The sequence below is a fragment of the Anser brachyrhynchus genome (assembly GCF_964034855.1).
Source record: "Anser brachyrhynchus genome assembly, chromosome: 2".
Lineage (NCBI taxonomy): Eukaryota > Metazoa > Chordata > Aves > Anseriformes > Anatidae > Anser > Anser brachyrhynchus.
Window position 1 is genome coordinate 109664985 of NC_137695.1, and position 19997 is coordinate 109684981.

The 19997-nt window shown below is 35.6% G+C and overlaps 1 protein-coding gene across 13 annotated transcripts in view; it reads left to right on the forward strand.

Annotated features, from left to right (window-relative positions):
* DLGAP1 (DLG associated protein 1) overlaps positions 1 to 19997 on the forward strand; it is a 419363-nt gene that overhangs the window by 254324 nt on the left and 145042 nt on the right. The window contains exon 1 of one of the 13 annotated variants that reach the window (XM_080581944.1): positions 11888 to 12336. The exons of the other annotated variants lie outside the window; for them this stretch is intronic. The gene's annotated coding sequence lies outside the window, so the exon portion shown is untranslated. Of the gene's footprint in view, positions 1 to 11887; positions 12337 to 19997 lie in introns of those variants that run through there. 13 annotated transcript variants of the gene reach the window in all.

The following is a 19997-nucleotide window of genomic DNA, read 5'->3' on the forward strand; positions in this document are numbered from 1 at the left end:
ATTTTATCCTTACATTGCTAACTCTTAGATGACACCTTGAAATATTTACGGAATTATCAGGGCTGACTGGCTTCCGAATACTTCCCAAAAGTTGTTGCACAGCAGTATACTAATCACTTTGACTACATCAAGGTAGGGATCATTCATCTTTTTCTGAAGTTCTTTATAATTTATCTTTCTAAGAAACAGGTGACCAAATAGTTCTTTCTCTCAGTAATGCAATATAGCCTTCCTGAGATGCATTTTCATGTGTATACATAGACAATTTTTGAAATGTTATAGACACTATATACAAATTGCATATGTGAGAAAGTTCTATAATGTATTCAACATATCCATATATTCAAGGTACATTTTTTCAGAGCTAGAATTGCATAGCTTTGTGTGTTCAAAACATTTGAATTGCTTCTGCTAATGTAAGTAAGACCAGGGGTTGGGAATCTATGGAAATGTCGTAGTTAAAAACTAAGTCTCACTATGATTATTTATGTCTTCAGTCTGGGCAAATACAAGAATGGCTAAAAAGTGTCTGGCAAATTTTATATCCCTGTTTTAAAGCACAAAAAAAGCTAATGTACATAATTTTCAAACATCACCACATTTTTTTAAATGGGCAAAATAACATATTTTCCCTAGCTTTGTTTGCAGAAATAGCTGGATTCTTTTAGCTAAAATTTTCAAAGATCAAAGGAGAATCTCCCAATACTGGAAAATGTTAGCCCATTTGCAGAAAAAAAGTGTGTTAAGGTTATGAGAAACTGGAAAGGAAGTGTTATAGAGTGTTTGGCAGTCTTTGTAATAAGTGGTGCCACTAGTCTTATTTATAAAGAACCACAGCTGTGACGCATAGAGTTTTCACACCACCTATTTGACACGATGTCAATCAAGTCAGGTATATTTCATGCTGGTTTTTTGTTGTTGTTGTTGTTTTTCCAATATGAGTTTTTTTCCCAGTGAGTTCTCTAGCAGTGTGCAAGCCAGTTTGGACTGCTGGCTGTTCTCCCCGCATCCAATTCCCTCAAGTTCAGTGATTCTCTTAATTCATTGCTTGCCTGGTCAGACGCAGCTAGGACTAGGGCTACAAATGGATGGATGGGAAAAAATGAGCCTTCTGCTTACAGGTGCCTTTCACAAAGTTGGAGCTTGAGTATGAAATTTTTTTTCTAAATGTCATTTTTTAAATATATTTCAGAGCAGTTAAACACACATCTTCTAACAGCAGCAATGCATGCTACAGAAAGGTTTTCTTCCTCACTTCTTTCTTGTTTTCACTTTTGTGAAAAATGCAGTGTTTAAGTCACCATATTGCAGTTTATTTTAGTTTGTAAAGACACGTCTGAGCACAGACAAGGAGTGAAGGGAAAGTGGCAGCTCTGGCAAGATTGTGAATGCTGTGGGAACCTGCTACGTGCTGAAGTTGTCAGTGTGGAACTGGAATTTGGCTGTGGAATCTGATGATCATCTTTGCAATACAAAATTAAAAGTTTAATAATGTATATTGACACAATAAGAACTTGAAATGGCCCGATAGTGCTTTGGAAAAACTAATGTTTCAATTTATCTGGAGATTTGGATGTGTTGTCTAAATATTTGCATATCTGGTTTATACCATGTTCAGTTTTGTGTAGTTTCCCTCATATTACCTACCTAGGGCTGTGAGACCTGGCAAAAATGACATTCTAGGAAGCACAAACTTGAATATATGGCTCTACTTCTGTAAGTATGGGAGTGTTTCATGAATGCCACCACCATGCAAATGAGGCACATTGCTTTGAACTCGTCCCACAAGCAGCCTGCAAGTAACAGAAAAATTCAGCAACCTGCTGTTATCATCTGTCACAGTTCAGTTCTCTTTCATTTTTATTTATTCCTCAGTTGCAGTATGTAATGTATAAAGATATTTTCCTATGGCACTTACCATGCTAGTGGTTATCCACAGGTGCGTCTGTGGTAGCAGCGAACCCTGCACTAATCTTTTTTGCTGCTTTTTAAATTCTGATTTATGCTCCAAGCTCAGTGCTTAGGGGTTTATAAAAAGAAATCATCCTCTTCTTAGAAACAGATCTTGTTGGTGACTATACTTGTAGAAGGAAGTAGAAAGGGAAGCTTGATGTATCCAAAGACCAGACATGACTGTTGCTGATTTGAATATAAAGCCTGAGGGGTGGTACAGGCTTGCAAGGATTGTTCTCTGGACCTCACTTTCAGTTGGCCAAAATGAGGAGAACTCAGAGTTGTAGCATGAGATGGTAAAACAGGTTTTAGGCCAGCTAGCCCCTTCAACTTAAATCCATAGAACTCACTGAAACATTGGAAAAAAAAAAAAGAAAAGAAAAAAAAGAAAAAAAAAGTTTGTATGCCAAGTATTTCTATTGATTTGGCCTTTGGTTCTGTATAAAACACTAAGCCAGTTATAGCCATTATAAGTATGCTTATAGAAGTCTGGCATTTTTCTGTAGGGTGAAAGTGTAAGTCAATGTGGGTGTTGCAGTAATTTACATGCTAACACAGTTTTCTACAGATTGTACAGTATTATATGATGAATAGATTTATTTTTAGCCTACTCACGTAACAGTTATACAAATATATTAGTGATATGTGTTTTGCAGTAAAAATGTTTTGTTGTTTCACTAGATAAGAAGTATAGTCTTCTTTTTTTTCTTTTTCTTTTGAATAGACAAAGAATTTATTGAATGAATTTGTTCCCAAAACTATATTAAATGTAATCTCCAGAAGTGGTAAAAGGCTGAAAGCAATTCTTTTTTCCCTTCTTATTTCATATCTGATTTATTATACTGCAAATTCACTCTTATTGCATATTCCAACTATTAAAATACAATAGCAAATTACAAGCAATGGCACATTTCACTGAACAAGCATTCATAAACCAACAATGTATGTCTTTTAAGAGTTTGGGGAGTTAATCTTTTTTTTCCTTACCATGCAAGGAGTGGGAGTTTTAAAGCAGCCTTTAAACATCCCAGCTTCTGATTTCCATTTAGCTTCCTAATAGCGGGGATGTTTCCTTGTGTCAGGATTTGATTTGCAGGAGGCCATATGGAATTCCTCGTGGTTGTATCGCACCACTGTTCTTTGAAAGTCGCTGAATCAAGGTTAGCAGGAGGACAGATGGCCAGGGAGGAATGCAGTGAACAGCATGTGAGAAACTGTGAATCATCATTTTCGGTCTGCATCCAATCTTTGAATACCTAGGAGTCTCTTTTCTCTCTCTTAAGCCATTGAAAGGATCTGGTATTCTATAGATAATTTGTGAATCAGGACATAAATTAGTCAAGCAATACTTACTTGGAAAAAAAAAAAAAAGAAGAAAAAAATAAGCAAACAATAACATACTTTAAATAATACTGAATAGCAACAAGAGAATGATGAGTGCATGTTTCATTTCATTCTTATTTTGGGAAAGTTGTTGTGGTCTTGAATGAAGGGTGGAGTTGTAATTTTCACATTATTCTAGTCACTGAGGACTGCCCAGAAAAAAAAAAAAATCCATTTCAAAATGCAAAATTCCGTGAAGGATTATCCAATTCTTAGAAGATCAGTGCTTCCAAATATGTTGGGTAAATGAATATTCATCAAGATGATGAGTAAGAACATGTGTGAATGTGTTTGAGTTGTCATGAATATGGCAAGCAGATTTTTTGGAGATAATATAATGCATAAATGACAAATAACTCTGACTAATGGGAATACACTGTATGTGTGCATTCTTAAATGACCATTTTTAAGGTAGAATATTCAAGAATATTTTTGTACATCTTAGGAGTTGCAATATCTGTAAAACTCCCAGTATCTTGCAGTTTGTCATTAATGGTAGTAAACCCTTGTGAGATTCATGATGGTTATTAGTGACATGATCTTATAGGCTTACAACTTCATTCAGTACACTTGAAGATTGGTGTAAATGAACCTTAAAGAAGTTGACAGTATAATTCATGATCATTCCAAGGTCTGCTTTCAGTAGTGAAGCAGCATATAAGTAACTTTATTATAAATGGTAAAATTACTCTCAAGAACATGATGCTCAGTGTAACCAAGATCTGTTAGGAAAGTACACCTCCAAAGTCAGGATTTTTACTCTTCCTCAGGCTCTACAAGCGAGTTTTGATATGACCTATTTAAACATACCTATTTTTGTGTACCCAGCCTGGAGTGCTCTTCATTCCAATATTGCCAAGTGCAAGCAGCAACTTTCATGTGTAGCAACGAACAAAAGAGATGTGAAGATCTGCCAGAACACTTAGATTTCTATGATTAATACATTAAATCCTGAATGTTTGTTTTCTGATTTATAGATAATATAGAAAACGTTTCTGGACATTTCTATTTTTAAAACATTTTACTTGGAATAATTTGTATCATATAAAATTATTAATAGTTGTCAGCATTGAATGATAACTTTAGCAAAGAATGTGATTAGTCTGGCTGAACACTATATGTGGTATTTTTTGCTTAAGTCCAAGCCTATATAATGCTGTACAGTTTCTTTTTCAGCTCCTGCCTAAAGTTGTATGTTTAAAGTTTATAAGGGAGCATGGGTAGTTAAAAATACTCTTTTATTAAAAGTAGACATAGCTCATTGATTATTTTCAGTTTTATAGAACATTTAAATATCAAGAAAAAAAAATACTTTGATACCTGACATGAAGAATAATGGGCTTAAAAAAGAAAAAGAAAAAAATCTCTATATTAATTGAGAAGATATCTAATTAAAGCATGCTGTGTAATGTTTTTGGCCTATAAGACAGACCACAATAGTAGTTTGCCAGAAATAAACATTGCATATGTTTGCATTTACATTGCAGCTAGCACAATTCTTTCCTCTGATATTCCTCTGGCTCACTGTTAATATTTAAAGAGTTCTTGATCAAATCATTCTTGTATGCTGCCAGTGCATAAGAAAATTCAATTAGTATGCCAAAAAAATGGGAGGCAGACACTAAAAGAATATTTTAAGTGCTGTACTCAACTGTGAATTTGGCATGAACATTTTGTCCTCTATTTCATAAATATTTCTTATTATGAATTTATATTTGCAAATAGATTAATTTGCATAGGATTATTCAAGGTTGTAAAATTAATCATGTGTGTTTGCAGAATGATGTATGTATGTGTTAACAAGTATTTGACTTAGCATTTGCCTTCTGTTCCATTTTATATTCTGATTCTTGTTTAAAGTGGAACAAATGTACAGGTACATGATTGCTACTATTATATCTATAGCATATTAGTTGGAAAACTTCCTAGATCGAAGCATTGTAATATGGGTTACGTTCTGGGATATAAATAACCAGGTCAACTTCAAAAGAAGGAACATTTTATATAACCATATTTTTAGTTCATTCAGCATTGACAGAAGTTAGCGACTTAGTCAACTGCAGCACAGGACAGTATATTCTGTTTTTCGTAGTTTTGTCAATATATGTCAAACTTAAAACACTAATGTCTGCTGGAATAACCTTCCACAAAGAAAATACATTTAAAAACATACTAAATTGTATATTCATTTTGCAAATACCTGTTGGCAGTGCAGAATATACCAGAATCCAGAATGTTTCTAGAGAGACAAGTTAGGTCATTTATTTTACTTTGGGACTGATGTTTCTCTAAAGAAAATGAAACTTGAAATATGAAACTTCATTGGAGATGAAGTTTTCTCTTCCAAAAGATACAGAGCAGCTTTTCACAAAGGGTTTTGGTCAGCATCTTTCTTTCAATAGTTTGGGAAGCTCATGGATAGCAGACTTTGAACGAATTACTGCTGTACAGCCTGCTTGAGTTGTAACAGAATGAAAATCCTCAGTAGTGCTATCTGTTGCAGGGGGGGTGTAGAACTGTCAGTTGTGTTCACAGGAGGGAAGAGTATTCTGCTTCACACATCAGTTCATGGTCTTAGATGTGTAATCACAGATCACATTAATGGTGCTTCCAGGGAGGTGCAAAAGAACCTCATGGGTACACAAGGTAGCAGTAGAATTTTTAGTGGAAGTTGCCCTTCTTGCCTATGTCCAGGAGGCTACTTGCAATGGAAATATTTTTTCCACTGAAACAAATCTAGACTAAATACGCATGAGCCATGTGCTTAGCTAATCTAGTCTAATGGCAGAAAGCCTAAACTACCCATATGCTTGCCGTGGTCTGGAATTGCAGAGGCATGCTGACAATTTGGCAATTGTGACTGTTCCTGTGGGCGTCACTGAGACATTCCTGTTTCGCTTCATCTCTCTGGTATCATATGATGTTCTGGGAAGTTGTGTACATTCTGTTTCTTCATGCTTCACAGAGAATGCCATTGCATATCCTGAACTCCAAGTCAAGAAATATGTACCATGAGATGTAACTGACTGGGAGGTGAAACAGAAAGGTTTTCTCAGGCTGGTATTTTAATGTCACCAGCCAATTTATTTGCTTATTATTGTTTCCTCTGCCTCTAATGTAGCCAAGGTCTCTTAGCCATACACTACATATTTCTCACTTCTCTTCATGTTTCTTATCATACTTCGTTTTCTTCTCTTTCAACCAGAACATTACTCTTTAGAATAATAATGCTGCTTATATGTCCCTGAGCATGTACTTCTAAGGGCAAATCATCTTAAAGCAAAACTAAGTTAGCTGTGTGCTGAACTTTTCCATTGAAGCGAAGGGAAGAAAACTGTCCCTTGCATCATAAAGGAAAAAAAAATATGGTCTATGGTGTTCATTTTGGACTGAAACTAGCTTGAAAAGAAAACATATCATTAAGTATTTAACAAAAAATATTCCATTACTGACAACTAGCAATTCAGTTGCCAATTATTCTAACTTGACAGAGGGCATCCAGTTGGTCATTAGGAATGGTTTGAAACAGAGGCCTTATGTTAACACTGTCACTGGATCTTCATGCATTGTTCCATTCTGGGTAAATTTCATCCATGACACCCTGGTTTTACCCATGCTATTCATACCAATGGTATTGGCAGCTTAGGGAAACAAATAGAACTTTGTTTTTCAGTGCATTTTTAACAAACTGTTTTGTATTCTTATTCACATCTTGTTGTCTAATCACAGTTAGCATTTGGGAAAAACATGAACAATTTCTTGGGGCTTCAGGCTATGGGAGAATGGTGTCCACTATGTCTGGTAACAACAGAACTGACAGTGCAAGAAGGAGTAGGCAGGAGCCTATGAATAATGGTTCTAAGATTTGCACAAGTTGATTATTGGAAGAGTACAGCTTCACCTAACGAAGCAGAGAAAGACACCCCAGCAAACCTGCCCCCATACCATGGGGATGATATGTCCTCCAGGTGGTGGACTAGGGTTGTGCTGTGAAATATAGCCGTAACCCACGACACAATCACTTGCTACAATAATTAAGTATTTTTTGTTTGGTTGGTTGGTTGGTTTTTTTGGGGGGTTATTAGAAGTATTTCTATTGAGATCATTTTGAATTTAGAGCATCCTTTAAAAAACCTTTGCTGCTGAATTCAAATATAAAAAAGACTTCGTACTACAGCAAATTCTAGTTTCTTGAGCTTCTCTCCATGAGAAAAGAAACATCAAGAAAATGAGACAGGCATAATGCTTACATGATTGTCATAATTAAACTCAAATAATCTATTTATCATTCAGTTTAATTTCTTTCACAAGAATGCTTTATGTGTCCAAGTTAGATGTAAAACAGCAGAACAAGTTCTGATTCATCTTAAATTGGTTGCCTCATCTTTTGGACTGGTAGATATTGGACACCTTGTATGTCACCGTCATTTTGTGTAAAAAAGGTTAACATTTACACACTATTTTGATTAACTTTCCTAATCCATACTTTAAAATAGTGTTAAAATGCTTGAAAATTTTTATTTTGCAAACTTTTTTTGTCCTGCTTGGAAGTTGTGTTAAAAGGGAGATGACTTTTTACTTTGATATCTATAGATTTTACACCTTTCAAAAGTCTAGAATATAAAAACATTAAAGATGCTGATATCAATATGTTCATTATCATAACATAAAGCAAGCAGCTGTGTGAATAATGTATGGGTGTCAATTGGAAAATGTGTCTTTCTCTTGCTTTGTGTTTCTTGACTGACTGCCTAGTTAATTGAGTCATAGTGGTGTTTTTGTTGCTCCATATGTATCTTTAATCTTGTCACATAGAATTGTTTTTGCAGTAGCAGTCCAGCTGTTTTCTTCAACTGGACTAATCTGACACTGGAATAAAAAGTTATGAAAAGTGAACTTGTAAATGTTCAGTCGTGGTGTGAGTTCCTATTTTTTTATGAGAACCTCTAAGAGTGTAATTATCTTTACAGCCATTATGGTTGCTTTTGTCAGGTCTGAATTCAAAAGTTTATGAGAAAGTGGCAAAAAAATATAACTGCACATTCAGTCCAAATAGTCATACAACCTTTCTAAACTAAAGGGTAAAAATGCTCTTTTGTATGTGATGTGAGAATTAACAGAGGACAAGTCAACCTGAGCACATAGATGAAAATTTCCAGGTTTGCTAAAAGAAGGGAGGAGTACCACAGGAGATGCTCAGTCATCTAAGAGGATTAAAACTGAAGAACCGAAGAGAACAAATTAGCTGGCCACATCTGAGCCTACCAGCAGCTCCTGCATCAGCCAGACTTTGAAGACTGTGCAAAACACAATGAGGGATCTGTTCGTGGGCTCCTTGGCTTTCCCTGGTTCCCAGTCAGTGCACATAAGAAGCCAGTGCTTTCTGAAGAAATAAGGAAGGAGAGCCTGGAGGATTCATATCTTCTGTGCCTTTTGCCTTTATTTTTGATCTTCAGCTGCCGCTGTTTCCCATACTCTAAATCCTGGAAAGGTCCTGTCTCAGGATGGTTTCCCTGGTTATACCACTGGAGCCCAGGTCCAAAAGTAATAGATTCTTTCAACTGTAAGAAGATTCAAGCTCTTCTTATGCTTCTTCCCCTGACAGGAAATACGTGGGATTTGCCTCTCTTTACCCAATACTTTCAGGAAGAAAACAAGTCTTTGATTCCAATCCCTGACAATTTAAATTTGAAATAGGCCCATGCAGGAGGCAGGGCAGTGAGTAGAAGAATGGGATCAAGCACACAAATTGGGGAGACTGTATAAACCGTATTACCACAGGAAACATGCCAAGTAATACTTAACAGATCATTTTTATTGTCATCCTTCATCTCTCCCATAGACTTCAAAGATGCACTGTAACTGTCTGAGATCACACTCAGTGGCTGTATTTAGACCATAAAAATTTTCCTTTAGATCCATCTTATGGAACTGAACCAACGTTAAAAGCTTTAGCAGGCTTGGCAACTTTTTCCTATTCCTATCCATTTAGGGTAGATCAGAGATCTCTTCATGCTGTTTCCATTGTTTTATTCTGAGCTTTCCCTGCAGATGTCCTTGACCTGCTAGTCTCTTTCTGTCCTGGAAAAGAGAGCAATGGCTTTTTTAAAGTATGTAAGGCTCTTCTGAACACAGTTTTATAGTCTGCCGACAAAGTGGTTATCATAATTAATAAATAAATAAATAGACCAGGATCATAATTTTTTAGCATTCTACATATTCACTCATAAAAAGAATAGCAGCAGTCACTGGTTTTACTTGTATGTTCTTATTTGGTGCGTTTCCAGTTAGTGTGTGGAGTGTAAGCATCTTGTCTTCCTGTTTCATAATGCTCTACAAAAGCCTGAAGGATGAAGGATGATGAAATAAAATGATGAGCCTTCTCATCTGACCTTAAGCACATCTGTTCTTAAACCTGAAAGAAAAAGGAAGGAAAAGACTCGATAAAAGAAATATATATCCCAACATTGCTGGAGCCCACTTTATTCAATGAAGCTATCCTGAGCTGGAAACACAGGAGTTAAAAGCACAAATAACCAAACCCTCTGTGACTGTACAGTATTGCATATCCCTGGACTCTGCCTGCTTACAGCAGGCAACCCATGCCTTCATTCACATGTGTTCTGCAGCTGTTTTAGCTTCACTAATTCAGATAATAGTTAGGGACTTTATAATCATTTGCAGAACTAAACTCTACCCTAAATACTCATGGCTACCAGTTCTTTGAAGAGGTACAGAATATCAGTGCATACATATTACAATTGGAATAAATTAATACAAACAACTAGTTTATTAATATCCCTTAAGCAAATGACAGCTATAAGCTAAAAAATATTAATGTGTTTACATTTTGACTTTTTAATGTTCATATAATTTCAAAATGGATACTTATTGAAAGCACTGTCCTTTTATTTATGAGAAAGGTTCTACAGAAATTATACACTTCCAACAGCAACCACATGTTATCCAGAATTCCTTCATTGGATCTTGTCTAAAGTGCCTTAAATAGTACACTCTGAAAAAACACTTTATATTATACTTGCAGTAACACAAGTTTTGTAACAGCGATGTGTCCCATTTCTTTGCTAGTGCTCACACGCATTGCTGTTTCAGCCTGTCGTAGTCAATAATGATCACTAAGTCTGGTGGTACTGTGAACTTCCCAAGAAAGAGGAAAAACTTCAAAGTTTACAACACTGGGAGAGGGGGGGATTGTTTTGTTTTTGTTGTTTCATTGTTTTGTTTGTGTGCTGTTGTTTCATTGTTGTTTTGCTTGTTTGTTTGTTGCTTTTCTCCATGTAGTACAGATTTAACATTGGTAAACAGTTAGTGAAAATATAAAAATAAAGGTAGTTTAGGGGGACATTGGATATGTCTTCATATCTTTAAAACCAGAATGACAATCTTTCTAGGAGGTATTCTCTGTCAACAAGTTGTGGTACCATTGTAGCAGTTATGTATGTTTGGTTTTTTTTTAACCCATATTATTTATGGGTACAAACTGTGTAGTGGCCATGGCTCATTCTAAGCTTAAATCCTAATGCTGTCATTTAACATATGATGAACCTCATGTTTTGAAAGGAAAGAACAGATTTCTGTTGAATAGCTGCGATGTAGTAAAGTGAAAATGCTGTGTATTATTGTTGGGGTTTAAGGGATTACAGCTTTTTAGTATACGATTTAAAGTAGACTGTAAAACACTCTGCCTTCACCCTGAAATATAATGAAATTAGAAGGAGGAAGTCACAAAGAATTATTATGATATTCTGCATATACCAACAGCTTGATATATATATAGTGATTTGTTTATGAGGCTTCTTTTTTAAAGAACCATTTCCCTGAAGTATTTTCAATGTTATGGAAATGTTTAATACACACTTACATATTACTCTGAAGGCAGTTTTTCAGAACTTAGAGCTTAATTTAGTTTAAAATAGTTTAAAATACATTACTTAGCTCATTTTTAAAGAATTCATGACAAAATGCTTTGCAGTCGAACCTAGAAATAAAGCTTTTCACCTTAACGTGTACATTATTCCAGTATAGTATACTTTATCATTTGGCATTAGTTATAAAATAAATTTCATAGCTCCTTATAGTATATTTAATTTATGATAGTTCCATGTGACAAAATGATGAGTCACTAATACCGTTCTCTTTTAAAGTATATTATCACTGTTTTTAAACTGTACTTACTAAATATTATGGACATGCATATTTTTTATTATTGCTTTAAACTAGCAAGTATTAAAAGTGGAGATTAAGTACATTCCACTCACTTTCATTTTCATGATATGTTCTCAGTCAAGAGTATTTATTTAATTTTCCTACTAAGATCTATAAAGTTGTAACAGTTGGAGCACTGTTGGAAGAAGTTCACACTTCCTTTTTCTTCTTTTAAAATTGTGCTTTCTCTTCTACTATTTCCCTCCCTCACTCACTGATTTCCCTGTTTCAATGAACACTCCTTAATACAGAGAAGTTCAACAGAAGTGGAAATATTCTTGAGTGCATTTTAGCCTATTTAGACTTCTTGACTATAAATATATATAAATAAAAAAAGTTTTAGTTCAATTATTTTTGTTTATTTTTAATATCAGCAATGTGAGAGGTTCTGCAAAGGCTATCATAAAAAAAGAATTTGGTGCTTTGGTATTCCCTTTGAGGCCCCAAGAGTGAAACATAAAATGTATAAATGCCTAATGTGCCTATGAGCCTAAGGCATCCTAAAAGTAAGGAATTCTTTACTCTTTTCTATATCTTAGCACAGTGATTTATGGTGAACCTCTGGACAGAGTGCATACAGTGAAGAAGACCTTATCTTCATATTTCACTTTCTTTCAAACATGCATTTGAAGCACCTGCACAAGGAAGTTAAGTGGCACCTAACTTGAGGGTACCACTTCATTCTACCCAGTGTCGAAGGTTCTGCATGAATCCTGTGTGACCCCACCAAATGACCCCACCAAACTGAAAAAAGTTCGCTCAAAAACTGTTCAGGTAAAGACAAATTGGTCAGTCAAGTACAAATCAATTTAATTCCATGAAATTAGAAAACTTACCTGTAGAATTCAAGTTGTCAGCATGTTTATTCATTTTTCTTATTCAGCTATCCAACATCACTGACTGACTGTTATTCAAAATGAGCAATTTCATCAAGTAACTTGTTCAGTTATTTTTCCCTTTACTGATTTAAAAGTTATTCTTAAAGCAATTTCTGAAATGTTTAAGGTACATTCACTGTTCTGAAAAAATATATATATTTCTATGATTATTTTTAGGATGTTTGCAGGGATTCAATAGAAGTGTTCTGTATTCAGAAATTAAGCTTTGTTTTGATTTTACCTGCATATTAATAGAATTCTTTTCTGATTTTTAATTGGATAAGCATAGCACCTACAATAATTCTTGTCATATGCCATTTGCATGCATACCTCAACACACTGGTTCAAACATTGCAGAAATATTTTTTAATATTTAAATTTACTTTTTTTTCAGATATGTTCAGACCATTGAAACTATTTACAAAAAAATGCATTAAAAAATCCAGTTAAGAGGCATGAGCACAGTGGAAACAAATGACTTGTGCATAACTAATGGCAGAAAAAATAGAGATACTCTTTTTTAGGGTATATATATGTGTGTGTGTGTGTGTGTGTATGTTTTCAAACAGAATAATATGCAAAGAAAACCAAAGTAGTTGTTACAGGATTTTTGTAAAAGTTTTTAATTAAAATTGCTGATGTAAATTTATGGATTAAATATGGTTCTGTAGTTTAGGTTGAATTGAATGAAGCTTCAAAGAAGTTGAGATGTTTTGTCCTCTGCTAGAGGACAGAATACTGACCAGGAGGGAATACAGCTGCTGTACTTTGCCATGCTTGGAAAAAAGCACTACCTCCACAGACTTTCTATTCTGCACTTACTTTTCATGTGACATAATACTCTATGAGTTCTTACTTGATAAACTTAAGTTACTTTTTAGAAGTACCAGTATTTTTTTTTCACATTCTTTAAAAATTAAATTTTATTTCCCAGTTTGCCACAGCTCACAAACATTTCTCACAGAATTTCATGAAAAATCATCCACTTCCAAAATCGTTGACATTTCAAGTTATTTGTAAGTAGTGTTACAGGAAAAAAAAAATATTTGCAGCAAATCTCATCCTCTGAAAATTAATTTCCCTGTTTCTTATTACTTTTTATGTCAGTAGAGGTGAAGTGAGACAAGCTGATTTGAACAAGTGGCTTATGACATCCAGCAAATCTAACTCCATTTTGTAGCTCTACTATGAAAATAGAAATTATTTACATTCCATCTAATATATAAGAGCAAATACATAACAACAAATATGAACCGGCTACTATAGCCATGAAAGATAAGATAGCTAAAGTTATTTTGTTTTGTTTTGTTTTGTTATTTGTTTGGTTTGTTGTTTTTTGTTTATTCTTTTGACTTTTAGACTGAGTTGGAAGGAAAAGGTTAAAATAAAAAATTCAGTTTTGTTCTAAGCATGACTGTTTTCTTCCAACCCAATGAACTTTCTACCTCATTTGCTGAGCTGATTTATCCTATATCTTCAGAAAGGGTTTTTGTTTATTCTATCAGTTTTCTCCCACACAGAAGTTCATTGGCCTTGGGTATGAGCAGAATGTTCTTAGTTTCCCTCATCTCTTTTCCTACTGTATCACTGCAGAAACCTGGGCTGGGAATACAGCTGGTGAGTATCAAAATATAACAGTCAGGATTCTTGACCTGGGAGGATCTGGAATATGTCCATGACAGGGCAAGGTAATCATATTGCTGACATTTCCTGATACAGTCAAGATCCATAATACCAATACGACTATGAAGTAGGTTTTCCATGAACTTCTGGGTCCTGCACTTTGGCTACAACAACCCCATGCAGCGCTACAGGCTTGGAGGAGAGTGGCTCAAAAGCTGTGCAGAGGAAAAGGATCTGGGGGTGCTGATTGATGTTCACCTGAACATGAGCTGGAAGTGTGCTCAGGTGGCCAAGAAGGCCAACGGCATCCTGGCTTGTATCAGGAGTAGTGTAGCCAGAAGGACCAGGCAGGTGATTGTCCCCTTGTACTCTGCTCTGGTGAGGTCGCATGTCGAGTACTGTGTTCAGCTTTGGGCCCATCAGTACAAGGACACCAAGGCCCTGGAACGAGTCCAGAGAAGGCCTACGAAGCTGGAGAAGGGCCTGGAACACAAGTCCTGTGAGGAGCGGCTGAGGGAACTGGGGTTGTTTAGTCTGGAGAAGAGGAGGCTCAGGGGAGACCTTATTGCTCTCTACAGCTACCTGAAAGGAAGGTGTGGGCTCTGGGGGTCGGCCTCTTCTCACAGGTAACTTGTGAGACTAGGTAACTAGGTAACAGGTAACTAGGACTAGAGGGAATGGCCTCAAGTTGCACCAGGGGAGGTTCAAGGAAAGGTTGGACCTGGCGCTTAGGGATATGGTTTAGTGGGTAACATTTGCAGTAGGGTGATGTTTGGACCAGATGATCTTGAAGGTCTCTTCCAACCTTTATGATTCTATGATTCTTGCTGGTAGTTCTTACTGGTAGTTAAAATAACAGGCATTTTCACAGAGGTTTTGAAGTTTTTTTCTTTCTGGTGGGCTAGAAAGGGTAACATATGGGCTGTCCAGCTGTGAAGCTCGATAGACTCTGTAGTGTCATTCTGTTAAAACTAACATCGTAAAAAATCTTACCAATGGTCTTCACAAAGTTTCTGTAAGGCTTTATAAATATATACAGTCCTCCAATACCTAAAAGGGAATTACATGAAAGCTAGGAGGGACTCTGTCAGGTAGTATAGTAATAGGACAAGGAGTAATGGTTTAAACTAAAAAAAGGTAGATTTAGATTAGGTATAAGGAAGAAATTCTTTACTATGAGGGTGCTGAGGTACTGGAACAGGTTGCCCAGAGAAGCTGTGGATGCCCCATCCCTGGAAGTATTTAAGGCCAGGTTGGACGGGGTTTTGAGCAACCGGGTCTGGTGGGAGGTGTCCCTGCCCGTGGCAGACGGGTTGTAATTAAACTGTCTTTAAGGTCCCTTCCAACCCAAAACATTCTATGATTCTATGAAGGCTTATAAAGTTTCTCTGTGATGACACTTGTAAATTTCTTTCTCCATATGTATAAGTTCCTGGGGCTGGCAACAGATTTTCAGGGGTGACACCACTCAGACTGAGCTACCAATTGAAAGCAAAGATGAGAGACCATCTGCAAGCATAGAGACCCTAGTGCTTGTATGTTTTTGTAGAATTCACTTTTGCTTGGACTTAAAAGAGCACAATGTACTTGGAAGAATATTTTTAAAGGAAATCAATCTCTATTTCTGTTAGATGAGGTCAAGGTCTGTGAGTAAGACTGGAGCTGTAGAGTGTCTTATAAAACGATGTTTCATTAAATTAAAATTACTTGGGTGCTCTTCTGTGGGGAAAGAAATATTTAACATAATGTTTAGCTTATTTTTTATAAATAATAAGGAATACAAAGCTGTAAGCTAAGCACTGTAGTGCATAGGACTAAAAACAGTGAGTTGTCTGGCTTGTCAGTTAATATCATGTCTTCAACATACAAGTAGAAAAGATATTAAGATCATGAAAACCTCTGGCAAGAAAAGATTAGGCAGTAATTTAACTACAATTCCTATTGTAAACATGTCATGCTACAGACTTGCAGAGCAGGTAATAATGTGGTAGAAAATGTATTAGTGAGCTGTGCAGCTGAGTACTGTGTAATAGTGCAAGTTCTGACTTTGACTGGCAGCTTCCACTAGATCACTGGCAGTCACTGGATTCTACAATGGCTCCTTTGCTTGCTCACATTATTGTCCTTGCCATGAGGATCAAGTGCTTTTTTAGTGCAAGGGTGTTCATTTTCACTGCATGGCCACATTGCAGAGCATGGAATTACTTGCCTTTCACAGGGAAAGTACTGCACATTGCATACACTGAATGTGGGTTTTATCTGCTGAGCATTCCATTCCAACTAGAAAAAATTGAGCCTTCAGCATACATAAGTGACTGGTGTGCAGGGATCTATATATCTGTAATCTCCATATGTGTATCACTTATTTAATTCTGTATGGTTTTTTTGCCCCTGTGATAGCCCCTCTATTTTTAGGGGTCATCAGTACTGTAGAAATATGTGGCATGTCCCGGCCACTTGTATCCTTTTGCAATCCTCAGATATCCTGAGCAACATGCTAAATCACATTGATTTCTGTAATTGCTAGAAAGTAATGACTGTAGTCCTTTCACTTTAAGAAATCTTCTATGAGGAAAGCAAGTAAAAGGTCTCTAGAGTTGCAAACTTATGTGTGACAGTAACACAAACTTATGTGTTACCCAAAAGAGAGTAACCCAGGTATGTATATGACAACTTAGTTCCAAATTTTGGAGTATCTTCCTTTTCATCCTCTTTCCCTGTTTTCCCAGCCCAAAGAGCATTCTGGAAACTCAGTGTAGATACTGCTTAAAAATAATAATAATAATAAATTAAAATAAAAAAGCTTAAGGTCATAACTTTAATCATCCTGCAGAATGAGGACAATAAAATGCAATATCTAAACATATATATATGTTCAATACTGCTTATATGCCATTTATCAAATGATTTGGTTTAATATATACATATAATACTCTTACATGCATATTACACAGACATAATCTCCTCATTGTCTTCTTTCTGAGAAAATATTGACTGGCAGTTCTGAATTCATGGTGGAATTCACCACAGATTCTCCAACCAATGTGCTGTACCTTAGTGTGTCAGAGCAACTCTGTGTCCTATGTGGCAGAAAATGCATGAGCAGTCTAATTACATAGTATATTATTACTCTTTGGAGCAGATCAGAATTTCCAAGAAGCTAACTGTTAATTGTGTGTGCAAATGAGGAGAGTGGAAGAGCAGATGATCACAGTTGAATATTTCAATTTGAAGAGCCAAGATTTTTGCATGCAATCCTGCCTATTGCCAGTCACACTTCTAGCAGGATTGAAAAAAATCAGTCTGTGTCAAAATGTTGCTGACAAATTGCTGCCGAAATTCTTGCAGACCTTGTAATGTATTTAGATATGACTCAGAGATTAATTACACGCTAGGTTTCTTTAATGACTACAGTTTTTGTGACACTCCCAGTGAAGAATCAACTTACTATTAGCCACAGAGATGAAGAAAAGAAACCCAAGCCTAGACCTTCGAGGCACATAATACCCTGTTACTGACCACCACAGCTTCTCATCAAAAGCACATGGATGAAAACAGTCATCAGATGTAAATGTGAAACTTATCACCACAAGTATATGCAAACTAAAGAGTGTTAGATGCAGACAGAATTCTTTTATTATTATTATTTATTAAATCTTTTGGGAGGGAGGCTGTTTCTTTTTTTTTCTTTATGGATACAGTTCTCATGGAACTTCTCTGAGATCACATAGAGTTCAGTTACATTTTTTTCCTGTTACTCCCACTTACTGTTAGAATGTTTATGTTAGTGCTCAAAACATTTCTCTTGATGATTCCCCTTCTCCTGTTCAAAATTAAATTATATTGTAAGTATCGGTTGCCTGGTGTGACTGCTGAAAGGGAAGCAAAATGAAGACATTCTCTTGAGAGTTTTACCCAAGGCACAGTATCTTTCATATTACATGCCAAAATGGATTAGGAAAATAATGTGAAACCTCATTTTCTTCTGAACACCTTTAATAAAATATGTGGATAGATGCTTTTTAGAGTATGTATCCTTTTATTGATGTCTAAATTTTCATTACTGTGATGAAACGTAACAGAAAGGCCATACAGAATGGCTGCAAAATATCAAGACCTTTGGGATAAAGTGATACGCTGTAAATTGAGGAGCATGTGAAAGTTTGATTCTCAGCATAAACATACATTCCTGGTGTTTGTAAAAGTCTGAGAAGGAGGGAAAGGAATTTCCCAGGGAACATCCCATAGTGTGTGAGTAAATAAATAAGCAAATGCTGAGAATCTATGTTGTTTGATATGGAAATGAGAATCTTTCTTTGTTTGCCATAGTGCATAAGATGGGAGCGTGACTACAAATAGTACGGCTAAAATGCATATTTTATGTCTTCTCACTTCAAATACACTGTGATCTAAGATATGAGTCCCAATATGGTCCAAATGTGTGTTTCAATTTGTGCACGTGATTACATGCCTTCCTCAGTCAGAGCCATACATATAGGACATTACATGTTTATATTGCCTTCCTACTGTGCATCAGCCCTTTGCCTTCTGAACCTGGCACGCCTGGCACAAAGCTGAGGATTCAGAAGTGTCATCTAACTCACTGAAAGGTATCTTAGAACTGCATCCACAGAACAAAAAATATCCAACATCTCTCACTCCTTAGCTTCTGAAAAAGCACGTATATTAGGCTTAAGCTGCTATGGTCCTGATGGTGTTTAATTAGGACTTCTCTGTTGGCATGTTGCACATAATATAGTTACATTGCCCACCTTCTGTATATTGTTATATCTCATTTTTTTTTCTAATTAAGCTACACACACTGACATACATATCATTGTCATTCTGTCAATTGTCTTAGTAGTTATTGACCTTATACTTTACATTGTGTCATATTTTCCATATTTCAGTTTGCATTGCTCTGAATCTTGAACTGCTACAACATACTCAGATTTTTGAAATAAAATTATCAGTGTTGACTCTTCATATTGACCCTATAAAAGAAATTTCTAATTATGAAGGTTTATAAGTCACTAATGACCATGTACCATTTTTGATTATAGTAGTCATTTTGAGTTATTAATTATCCATTTAGTGCTACCTGCTACATTCTCCAGTTTTATTTGCTTACTTTCTATAAACCTATGTATGCATGTTTTTGGTGAAATCATTTGCTACCTCACTGCTTTTCACAGCTTTCCGTGACAATGTAAGAAATGTAATTCTTCAGTCTTGTGACATAAAATTGGAGGGGCTATATAACATATCAGCAAGTCCTTTATTAGAGAAAATTTTTCACATATATCTAAAGGACAGAATATGTTTCTTGAAGGCATGTTTTATGAATAAATTTGGAACACACAAGTAAGCAATACAGATTAGTTAAATAAAATTTGTGAAAGTTTATGTACTTTATGCATTCAGGTTTTGTTATTTTGTATGCATTTTCACTTTAATTTTTGAATTAGAATTAATTATACATTGTTCTGTCCACTAAGTGATTCCAACAAATTGTTGTGCATTAGGGACACCATATTATCAGCAAGGATGAATACATTTGTATCCTTCTTACCTGGGGCATCCTCAAGAAAACAAAAGCAAACATAATGTGAATGCTGAAAGTAATAAGCATTCTTCAACCTCACAATCCTGTATCTATTTAACATCTCATTTACTCCATGCCATCAAGTGTTTTTGGTCTGTTGTCCATAGAATTGCTATTTCCAGTGTTTATTAGTATGCAATATGTTCATCAATTATCTTCCCTTATTTCATGAGTAATTAAATGTTCCTAGTTTGGCCAAAAAATAATAATACAATAAAAGTCTAAATTTGCTTCCTTTCAGCTATTCATGACATGATCAGATAGCCCTGTCTCTAGCTGTTAATTGCACTAAACATTCATTGATAGGTTCAGCCAACACAATTATAGAA